This window comes from Triticum urartu, chromosome 6 (genome assembly GCF_003073215.2).
Source record: "Triticum urartu cultivar G1812 chromosome 6, Tu2.1, whole genome shotgun sequence".
Lineage (NCBI taxonomy): Eukaryota > Viridiplantae > Streptophyta > Magnoliopsida > Poales > Poaceae > Triticum > Triticum urartu.
In genome coordinates, this window is record NC_053027.1 from 529,246,811 (window position 1) to 529,259,361 (window position 12,551).

Below are 12,551 nucleotides of genomic sequence, written 5' to 3' on the forward strand. Positions count from 1 at the left end.
GTGTGTCAGATGTATTCAGGAGTTCAACGACGACGACTGCGGCTCCAGGGCGCTGGTCTTTAGGGCACGCGCGCGAAGACTTTCCGACTGTCATCGACAAGGTCAAGCCGGCTCCAGTATGGGAGCGGCGACAACGGCGTGTCGGCGGCTTATTCTGACGGCACCGGTGGTCGTTCGATGGTCTCGGAATCTCCATGTAAATTTTATTATGTTTGAGATGCTTTGTACTTCCAGTGAACTTTGATAATAGATCTGGATCATTTTTATGGAGAAAAGCATTAAAATTGTATTAAAATCAAGTAGTGTTACTATTTATCAACCAGAGTGCAAAATAAGTTATTCTTCACCCAAGGTAATCTTACGATCGCTTTCTAAATAAATTACATTTAGAATATAAATAGTTGCATGCATATTGATTCAATATGTAAAATTTTGTATAAAAAAACAAAAAATGTAGGTTATAAGACCAGAAAAATCACATTTTATGTATGTTTTACACTATGTTTTTATATTCGTAATTTTACGTAACATAACATATTTTTTACGGCGAGTACATATTTTCTTACGTTCTCTTTTTATGTATGAAATAAGACATAATTTACGAAACATAAAAATACGGTGCATTGATGTCAAAATAGAGAGGTGACGAATAGCGTGACCCTAAAATCGAGATACTTATTTTTGAGTCGGAGAAAGTAGTATGTATGGTTCTGTTCAAACTTTGCTTTCCTAGGCCCAGCTGATTAGCTTTAGTAGTAGGAGGCGGCGGCTTTAGCTCGCTACTAGCTCTTCTATCGTTTTGCACCAGGATGCCTTTTTTATGCTTTCTCTTCTGTTGTGTTCTGATAGTGGAACCTGACCTTTTTTTTTGAGATCGTAAGGAGAGAAAATGTTATCGTGTGGTGCGTGTGTGTGGACCTGGCAGTTGATTAACTTTGCAGCATGATCCTTATTCCTTCCTTTCCCTTGGACTGCAATGAATTAAGCACATGTATGTACAGCCCGATCAGTCGATCAGATGGTAGCTCCTACTAGCTAGTACTACCAGTGTAGACGAAACCCGGGCTTGACAAATTATTAACTTAAGCACACACGTCATTTTGTCAAAGGGCGGTACATTATATTGCTGCGGAAGGCCGGGCGAAAGCGCAGAACCTTCGTTGCCTCGTTCGACCGGACTATGCGTGCTTGTTGTCGGAGATCAACGGTCTCGTTGCCCGAAAGCAGATGGATTTACGCACGTTTGGGTAGGACTCTCCTGCTCCAGCAGAGCACGTACGCGGCAAGCAATATGCATGCATGCATGCGGCGACGACGTGGCACTATGCATGCAAATGCAATACGCGTGCGTGACGTAAAGTACATCCCAAAGGGAAGGGAACCGTCCGTCCATTGATTGACTCCCAAGAAAAGGCAGCTAGCTGCTCTCTCTTGGTCAGATTAATTTTGCTTTTTGCATTTTTTGAAGAAAAAAGAGCTTTTACCCCGGCCCGAATGCGATCATTTCCATGAAACTGAGTAAGCAAAACATATCTATGATTACTTAGCGTGCTAGATAAAGCTCAATTGCATGTCCGGCCGGACTTGTCAAAGATTTGAATGTGTCTTTCGATTGGTCTTTCTCTGTTCTAGCAGCAACTGTTCTAGTAGCACCTTCGAAATTTAGATCCAGTGCGCACGCAAAGATTTGCCTTTTCGGGTCATGCAACTTTTCATCGCCCGATCGATTTGGTATGTTCTACCGCGTCGTAGTACTACTAGTTGTTCCCTCGAAACAAACAAGTCAAAGGACCCTTCTAATTAACTACCGAGACGAGACGAGAAGCGACCAATTCATTCACATGTACACGTCTTTTAATTTGCCAGGCAACCGATCGATCGCTCGAGGTAAACACAAGGCGCGAGTGCCACTGTTCTTTCTCGCAGCGTCAAACAATCAATTATGAATGAACTACTCCATCCGTTCCAAAATATAAAACGTTTTCAACACTATGGTAATTATCAAAAAACGTTTTACATTTTGAAAAGTGTTAGAGAACATCTTACACTTTGGAACGAAGGAAGTAGTAAACAAAGTCGCAAATCAAAATGAACTTAACACCACTAGTACAGCTTGTTTACTTGAGCCACAAGCATACAACTCGATCGAAGAGGCCGGCCGCATTAGTTAGCAGTGGATGGCAAGGGCATATTAAAACAGACAATTATAGGAGAGACTGATAAACGGAAGGGTCCGACGGTTTGATCTGGCCGGAGCAACGCGGCGCGGTGAAACGGATCTGCGTGGTTTGCGCGGCCGGTGACGTTGATGGTGAGATTGCTCATTGCTCCGGCGAGTTGGGTATTGTGTGCTGGCTTGGGTTAAAGGTGAATGCGACTAGCCCGCTAGCTGTAGGAAAAAATGATCCGGAATGCAGCTGGCCGCTGGCCGGCATCCGACGTGTGTACGTAACGACAATGACGCATGTGGACTCTAGCTCGCGTGCTTCGCTGCAAGAGTGTATGTGCTGCAATTTTCTTGCCGGCATACAGTTTTCCCGGCCAGTGCGCATGACAAGGATGTTTGTACGTACGCGCTGTGATGCACACTGTAGCAATTTTTTTACCACCTACTGTTGTTTTGCTGATAGCATTTCGTTTCCACCACTGCATCTTCGAATAGCTGCCGGCATGCATCTGATGTGTGTACGTACGACAATGACGCGTGTGGACTCTAGCTCGTGTACTTCGCTGTGCAAATATACTTCAATTTCGGGGTCGAAATATATACAATCGGCCAGTGTGTATGAGAAGGATGTTGTACGTATGTACGTGTCGCCCTGTGATGCAAGGCACCTGTGGCATCAATTTTTACCACTCAATTTTTTTTATACTTCTTTCGTCCAGAATTACTTGCCGTTTAAATGGATACTAGTAAATATGCATGTGCAACGCACGTATAACCACAGAAAAAAAATCTTCATACATTCTAGAACGAAGTGGTGAAAACTCAAGGGGGAGGTAGCTCTAGCGTTCAAGGAGAGGGTCATTAAAGAGGGCCCTTGGGAGGAAGGAGGAGATGCGAACAATGTGTGGACGAAGATGGCGACTTGCATTCGTAAGGTGGCCTCGGAGGAGCTTGGAGTGTCCAGGGGAAGGAGAAACGAAGATAAGGATACCTGGTGGTGGAATGATGATGTCCAGAAGGCGATTAAAGAGAAGAAAGATTGCTTCAAACGCCTATACCTGGATAGGAGTGCAGACAACATAGAGAAGTACAAGATGGCGAAGAAGGCCGCAAAGCGAGCTGTTGGTGAAGCAAGGGGTCGGGCATATGAGGACCTCTACCAACGGTTAGGCACGAAGGAAGGTGAAAGGGACATCTATAAGATGGCCAAGATCCGAGAGAGGAAGACGAGGGATATTGACCAAGTCAAATGCATCAAGGACGAAGCAGGCCAACTCTTGGTGAAGGACGAGGAGATTAAGCATAGATGGCGGGAGTACTTCGACAAGCTGTTCAATGGGGAGAATGAGTTCTACCATTGAACTGGACGACTCCTTTGATGAGACCAGCATGCGTTTTGTGCGGCGAATTCAGGAGTCTGAGGTCAAGGAGGTTTTAAAAAGGATGAAAGGAGGCAAGGCGATGGGCCCTGATTGTATCTCCATTGAGGTGTGGAAAGGTCTCGGGGACATAACGATAGTATGGCTCACAAAGCTTTTCAACCTCATTTTTCGGGCAAACAAGATGCCAGAAGAATGGAGACGGAGTATATTAGTACCAATCTTCAAGAACAAGGGGGATGTTCAGAGTTGTACTAATTACCGTGGAATTAAGCTGATGAGCCATACAATGAAGCTATGGGAGAGAGTCATTGAGCACCGCTTAAGAAGAATGACAAGCGTGACCAAAAATCAGTTTGGTTTCATGCCTGGGAGATCGACCATGGAAGCCATTTTCTTGGTACGACAACTTATGGAGAGATATAGGGAGCAAAAGAAGGACTTGCATATGGTGTTCATTGACTTGGAGAAGGCCTATGATAAGATACCGCGGAATGTCATGTGGTGGGCCTTGGAGAAACACAAAGTCCAAGCAAAGTACATTACCCTCATCAAGGACATGTACGATAATGTTGTGACAAGTGTTCGAACAAGTGATGTCGACACTGATGACTTCCAGATTAAGATAGGACTGCATCAGGGGCCAGCTTTGAGCCCTTATCTTTTTGCATTGGTGATGGATGAGGTCACAAGGGATATACAAGGAGATATCCCATGATGTATGCTCTTTGCGGATGATGTGGTGCTAGTTGACGATAGTCGGACGGGGGTAAATAGGAAGTTAGAGTTATGGAGAACCTTGAAATCGAAAGGGTTTAGGCTTAGTAGAACTAAAACCGAGTACATGATGTGCGGTTTCAGTACTACTAGGTGTGAGGAGGAGGTTAGCCTTGATGGCCAGGTGGTACCTCAGAAGGACACCTTTCGGTATTTGGGGTCAATGCTGCAGGAGGATGGGGGTATTGATGAAGATATGAACCATCGAATCAAAGCCGGATGGATGAAGTGGTGCCAAGCTTCTGGCATTCTCTGTGACAAGAGAGTGCCACAAAAGCTAAAAGGCAAGTTCTACAGGACGGCGGTTCGACCCGCAATGTTGTATGGCGCTGAGTGTTGGCCGACTAAAAGGCGACATGTTCAACAGTTAGTGTGGCGAAGATGCGTATGTTGAGATGGATGTGTGGCCACACGAGGAAGGATCGAGTCCGGAATGATGATATACGAGATAGAGTTGGGGTAGCACCAATTGAAGAGAAGCTTGTCCAACATCGTCTGAGATGGTTTGGGCATATTCAGCGCAGGCCTCCAGAAGCTCCGATGCATAGTGGATGGCTAAAGCGTGCGGAGAATGTCAAGAGAGGACGGGGTAGACCGAATTTGACATGGGAGGAGTCCGTTAAGAGAGACCTGAAGGATTGGAGTATCACCAAAGAGCTAGCTATGGACAGGGGTGCGTGGAAGCTTGCTATCCATGTGCCAGAGCCATGAGTTGGTTGCGAGATCTTATGGGTTTCACCTCTAGCCTACCCCAACTTGTTTGGGACTAAAGGCTTTGTTGTTATTGTTGTTGTTGTTGTTGTTGTTGTTGTATTCTAGTTAGGATGCAATCAATGAAATGAAATTAACAACAGAGAAATAATATAACATTATGAACATTTTGCCTCCTAGAGCATCCACATTTTGCTAAATAACCAATGCCAAAGTTAAACTTTAAACATTTATCTCCAATGGTCAACACTGGCCACAACAATTCAAAATGAAAAAACAATGGGAGCCATATCACCTACTTTGTGCCAAATTTTACTGATTCCCACCCCTTAATCTTTGTGCCATGGCACATACATGCCCCTAATACCCTTATGGCCATGCACGGGAAGAATAGTAACTACAAATAACAAGCTTGTAGTACAAGAATGTACACTCTATAAGAATCCCAACTATGCCTAGCTTCTACCACAAGGAACTATGCACCGCTCAATAAGTAAGTTACATTAGGATGAATACATAGGATCCTTGCAACAAAACATGGACACAATTTTCAGATACTATTCTATGTGCAAGAATACGAAAATTTGTCTACAAGCTGATTTTGTCATCATCACCCGAGGAAGAGGAATCTCTGTTGAAGAAATGTTTTTGAGAGGTGAAATACCAGAAACTATTGCTTACACAAGCATATAATAGCATAAATTATGAACTGTGAAAGAAACGTGTATGTGTGGCAAATTGTACTATCAAAATCACCATAAAGATGCTGAATTGTCAAAAAATAAGAATTTTTGTGAGGGTCAGATAGGTTATATATTGAAAAGAAGTTCCTGGAACACAACTCAGCTAAAGGCTTCCGGATCATACAGCTAGGTGTAGCAGATAGCCAAATAGGTGAACTGAGCACCGAGTAATGCTTCAGAACGAATTAAATTTCAACACTATTTTGAACAAAAGGAATCACGTAGACATGAGATATGTAACTTGCAAATAAGCTGTACAAAATGCCCTGACAAATGAACTATATGTGTTTTGGACATTGACAATTCAGCTGCGCCGAAGTATAAAGTGAGTACAAATATGTGAAATGGATGGAACATATACAGAAGAGATTACTCACAAATGTAAATTGTAATTCATAATACCTTTCACCATGGTGTATGACAAATCTGTCATTTGCTAGTTGTTTCACAAACAAAATAAATAATGGCCACCAGAGTTCACTTGTTCATCGTTCTCACAGGAAACAAACAGAACCTGTAATCCCTTACTAACAAATCTGAAAATAAAGAGGACAATGTATATTCCATCAAACTATATGAGATCTTGATGATATGCACTAAAAATTAGTGAAAGGGGGGAATTCATGCTTCCAGTTCAATCAAGCTATATACATATATAGCAATTTATGGATACAAATTTTAATGGGCTTACCTAATTTATTACCTTCCTGGAAGTAAGCCTAGCCTTTTATTGAAAATCCGAAGTAGTCCTGTTGAATGAATGTGCTTCTTTAGTGAAACCCAAGTTGCCTATCCGGTTTATCATCTCCTTTGATACAAGAAATCTGAGCAAATCTGAGCATATAGTGGTTAATGTTGCAATGAGAAGACTCGGACTTAAAGTAACTCCTGTTCCAAGCAGCAATTTTCTGCAAAAGAAATTGCATTTGCATTATGATGATTTAGCAACGTCCATAATGCAAACAAACATTTAATTCTGTAATGGTGAACAAAACAACAATATAGTAACTCCAATACACAACGTGGGTGTGCAGATCCGACCTCTACCCAGTTAGTAATAAAAGTACGAAAATGCAATAGTAGTCCTAGCTATCATACCGCTGCTCGCTGCTAGTACTTGGCTCGGAAATAGAACCGACGGCGATCGGTGTAAGCGGCAACCTGATCTCGTCATGCTGTCAGATCGATCTGATCCAGCGTCATGCTGTCAGGTCGATCTGATCCAGTGACCATATATTGTCGCTCAGCAGTAGTGTTCAAACACACTGTACATGTCCTAGAACCCCACATCTAATACATTACCTAACGAATTTGCTCGCCCAATGACAATCTCACTGATCCATATCTACTATGACGGCCCCTCCGCCGGCGAAGAGTGTATCCCCCGTTCCCATCCATCCGAACGCGGCACTCCAGGCCAACCAAGTGGTGCCAACCTGAGGGCGCGTATGGCGCGCCGGCGAGCCAGGTACGGGTGACTTGGTTCATATGTGCACACTGCAATCATCACCCAGATGATGAGACGAAGATCCAATGGGTGGTTCAGTACTACGTGCGCCTCAGAACTTCAGATGTGTCACATGCGTGTGTGCCAAATGTGGCGGCCAACAGATGTCTTAACGACAGTGTGGCGCGTCTGCACGGCCATGCGACGAACGACCCAACCGCCGCCATGGTATCGCGCATGAACGTCCGGGTGTCCTTCAGCGGGCCTGCAAAGAAGAGCAGCGAGGAGCAGTGGCGGACACTGCATCTCCACCCCGACTCCAAATCAATACCCAAGTAACCCAACTCATCGTCCTCGCTTGTGTCGAGCTGGGCAACGCAGCCGCCACCGTCCAGGTCTATCGCCTCATCCAGTGCAACTTCGCTAGCGCCCCGCTCGGCTCCCGCGCCACCACGCTCAACCACCGCGTCGGGACTTCCTGCTCTTCATGGGGCCGACCTCCTCCGCTGCTTTACCCTAGCCTAGCGTCTCCCCCACCACGTCCCTGCCTACCGCGCTCAACCACCGCGCCGCGGCCTTCCTGCCCTTCCCGAGGCAGAGGAGATTTGGGCGTCAGTTGGAAGAAGATCGAGGCGGTGGCCCGTGGAGGAGATCAAGACTGCGGGCAGCCTCGCTATTAGTATCCCCTAAATCCTAGGACAGTTATTGCATGCTGATTTTTCTCTTGTTTCCATTTTTTTCTCTTGTTTCCTCTCTTAGCACGATGGCAGAGTTTTTGTCCGCCTCGTTAAATTGCTAAACGTGTTTTTGGTGAGAGTTAGTTGTTGTCTGAACCGTTTAAATAAATTAGTGAGTCTAATCGTGAGGCTCTAATTGCACCTTGTTGTTCTGTGTACATTAGACAGGGTACGATTAGGGAAAATAATGTTCGCTTGTTTAATAGTAGTATAGATATGCTAGAATTTTACCACTGCATCTTCGGATAGCTGGTGAGGTAACTGGCAACGTCAGCTCAACCGAGCCATTGAGAAACGGGCACCTTTAGCTAGCATTTGAAATGGAGAAATTAACGGTTTAATAATTTGATGATGATGGATGGAAGGAAGTGCGCGTTACGTGTCACTGTCATGGTGCGTGTGGGAACTCATGTGGGTGTCTCTCGCCTTTGAAAAGGAAGCGTTTTGGCCGGCTACTATACTAAGCTAAGGTGTTTTTTAGGGTTAAGCTAAGGTGTTTTGTCATGCTAGCTACTTCCTTCGTTTCGAATTACTTGTCTTGGATTTGTCTAGATACGGAGGTATCTAGCACTAAAAAAAGTCTTTTTTGACCAGACCAATTCGGGTGTAGGTATGTTTCTCTTGTTAATTAATTTAATTAGTTCTCAACCACTATGGGGATTTCGACAACGTGTGTGTGTGTGTATATATGTGTATATATATATATATATATATATATATATATATATATATTTGAAAAGAGCGGAAAATTTCAAAGTAGTACCCTGGAAACTGATGATGCTGTTCACCGATCTTATCGTCTGGCTGAAAGACTGTTGAAAATGAAGATGCTTGAGCAGAAATCGTTGAATAACTCGAATATATTTGCTGATAGTGTTGAAAAGCTCAACCACACGTAGCGATCGATATGCATGCGGTTAGTTAACTCCTGTGACACTTTCCTTGGACTACAACTAATCGCACACGGCCCGATCAAAATGGTGCTACCAGCTAGGTGTGTAGTACGAAATAAAAACCGGATTTGGTCATTTGGACCAAATAGTCGCGTGTTATTTCCTGTGCACACATGCCGTTTGTCAAAGGGCACTCGCTGGGGAAGTTGGCCAGGCGAAAGTGCAGAACGTTCTTTCGCCTCTATCGATCCGCGTGCGTGTTGCCCGAGACAACGGTCTTGGAGCAGCATCTTGTCATTGGTAAAACAGATGGATTACGCACGTTTGGATTGGATTAGGCTGGACTCTTCCTGGAGCGTGCAGCATGCATGGGCATGCAAGGGGCGAGCGACGACGTGGCCATGTGTAATACGCGTCCGTGACGTACGTGACCTTCCGTACATGCGTACGTCCCAAAGGGGAACCGTCCATTGACTCCCTAGCAAAGGTCCTGAGGGCATATACAATGATGGCATATGGATGCATATGCCCCATGACAAAAAGTAATTTGAGACATTTACATTTATTTTTTCTTCCCAATGCAAACTATCATTAGTGGGCCTCATTAAGAAATAGAAAATAAAGACTTTAGTACACATGCATCTCTACTTTTCATTCCAACCTTTTCAGCTTCTGTCATCGGATCACACTTTTTCTCTTCAAGCACCTGTGAGGGAGTCCTGGATTAGGGGGTCTCCGGACAGCCGGACTATATCCTTTGCCGGATTGTTGGACTATGAAGATACAAAATTGAAGACTTCGTCTCGTGTCCGGATGGGACTCTACTTGGCGTGCAAGGCAAGCTAGGCAATACGGATATGTATATCTCCTCCTTTGTAACCGACCTTGTGTAACCCTAGCCCCCTCCGGTGTCTATATAAACCAGAGGGTTTTAGTCCGTAGGACAAGATACAATCATACCATAGGCTAGCTTATAGGGTTTAGCCTCTCTGATCTCGTGGTAGATCAACTCTTGTAATACACATATCATCAAGAACAATCAAGCAGGACGTAGGGTATTACCTCCATCAAGAGGGCCCGAACCTGGGTAAACATCAAGTCCCCTGCCTCCTGTTACCATCCGCCTTAGACACACAGTTCGGAACCCCCTACCCGAGATCCGCCGGTTTTGACACCGACATTGGTGCTTTCTTTGAGAGTTCCACTGTGTTGTCATCATAAGGAGGATGGCTCGTCTCGTTGTCAAGGACAACATCACCTCTGGGGGAGTGATAACCCACAAGTATAGGGGATCGCAACAGTTTTCGAGGGTAAAGTATTCAATCCAAATTTATTGATTCGACACAAGGGGAGCCAAAGAATATTCTCAAGTATTAGCAGCTGAGTTGTCAATTCAACCACACCTGAAAACTTAATATCTGCAGCAAAGTGTTTAGTAGCAAAGTAATATGATTGTAGTGGTAACAGTAGCAAAAGGTAACGGTAGTAAAAGTAATGTTTTTGGTATTTTGTAGTGATGATAGCAATAGCAACGGGAAAGTAAATAAGCGGAGAACAATATATGGAAAACTCGTAGGCAATGGATCAGTGATGGAGAATTATGCCGGATGCGGTTCATCATGTAACAGTCATAACCTAGGGTGACATAGAATTAGCTCCAGTTCATTGATATAATGTAGGCATGTATTCCGAACATAGTCTTACGTGCTTATGGAAAAGAACTTGCATGACATCTTTTGTCCTACCCTCCCGTGGCAGCGGTGTCCTTACGGAAACTAAGGGATATTAAGCCTCCTTTCAATAGAGAACCGGAACAAAGCATTAACACATAGTGAATACATGAACTCCTCAAACTACGGTCATCACCGGTAAGTATCCCGATTATTGTCACTTCAGGGTTAACGGATCATAACACATAATATGTGACTAGACTTGCAAGATAGGATCAAGAACACTCATATATTGATGAAAACATAATAGGTTCAGATCTGAAATCGTGTCACTCGGGCCCTAGTGACAAGCATTAAGCATAGCAAAGTCATAGCAACATCAATCTTAGAACATAGTGGATACTAGGGATCGAACCCTAACAAAACTAACTCGATTACATGATAGATCCCATCCAACCCATCACCGTCCAGCAAGCCTACGATGAAATTACTCACGCACGGCGGTGAGCATCATGAAATTGGTGATGGAGGATGGTTGATGATGACGATGGCGACGGATTCCCCTCTCTGGAGCCCCGAACGGACTCCAGATCAGCCCTCCCGAGAGGTTTTAGGGCTTGGCGACGGCTCCATATCGTAAATCGCGATGATTTCTTCTCCCTGACTTTTTCTCATCGAAACTCAATATATGGAGGTGGAGTTGGAGTCGGAGAGGCAACAGGGGGCCCACGAGGTAGGGGGGCGTGCCCTAGGGGGGCAGGCGCGCCCCCACCCTCGTGGCAAGGTGGTGGGCCCCCTGGCCTTCATCTTTGGCAGGTATTTTTCTTATTTTCTGAAAAGTGGCTCCGTGAAGTTTCAGGTCATTCTGAGAATGTTTGCTCCTGCACATAAATAACACCATGGTAATTCTGCTGAAAACAACGTCAGTCCGGGTTAGTTCCATTCAAATCATGCAAGTTAGAGTCCAAAACAAGGGCAAAAGTGTTTGGAAAAGTAGATACGTTGGAGACGTATCAACTCCCCCAAGCTTAAACCTTTGCTTGTCCTCAAGCAATTCAGTTGACAAACTAAAAGTGATAAAGAAAAACTTTTACAAACTCTGTTTGCTCTTGTTGTTGTAAATATGTAAGGCCAGCATTCAAGTTTTCAGCAAAGATTATAACTAACCACATTCGCAATAACGCATAGGTCTCAAGTTTACTCATATCAATAACATAATCAACTAGTGAGCCATAATAATAAATCTCGGATGACAACACTTTCTCAAAACAATCATAATATGATATAACAAGATGGTATCTCGCTAGCCCTTTCTGAGACCGCAAAACATAAATGCAGAGCACCTTTAAAGACCAAGGACTGACTAGACATTGTAATTCATGGTAAAAGAGATCCAATCAAGTCATACTCAATATAAACTAACAGTAATGAATGCAAATGACAGAAGTGCTCTCTAACTGGTGCTTTTTAATCAGAGGATGATGACTCAGCATAAAAGTAAATAGATAGGCCCTTCGTAGAGGGAAGTAGGGATTTGTAGAGGTGCCAGAGCTCGGTTTTGAAATAGAGGTGAATAATATTTTGAGCCGTATATTTTCATTGTCAACATAACAACCAAGAGATGGCGATATCTTTCATGCTACACACATTATATGCGGTTTCCAAACAGAATGGTAAAGTTTATACTGCCCCTTCCACCAACAAGCATCAATCCATGGCTTGCTCGAAACAACGAGTGCCTCCAGCTAACAAGAGTCCCAGGGGGAGTTTTGTTTGCAATTATTTTGATTTAGTTTGCATAAAGCATGGGACTGGGCATCCCGGTGACCAGCCATTTATCTCGTGAGTGAGGAGCGGAGTCCACTCCTCTTGAGAATAACCCGCCTAACATGGAAGATACAGACAACCCTAGTTGATACATGAGCTATTCGAGCATACAAAACAGGATATTTATTTAAAGGTTTAGAGTTTGGCACATACAAATTTACTTGGAACGGCAGGTAGATACCGTATATAGGTAGGTATAG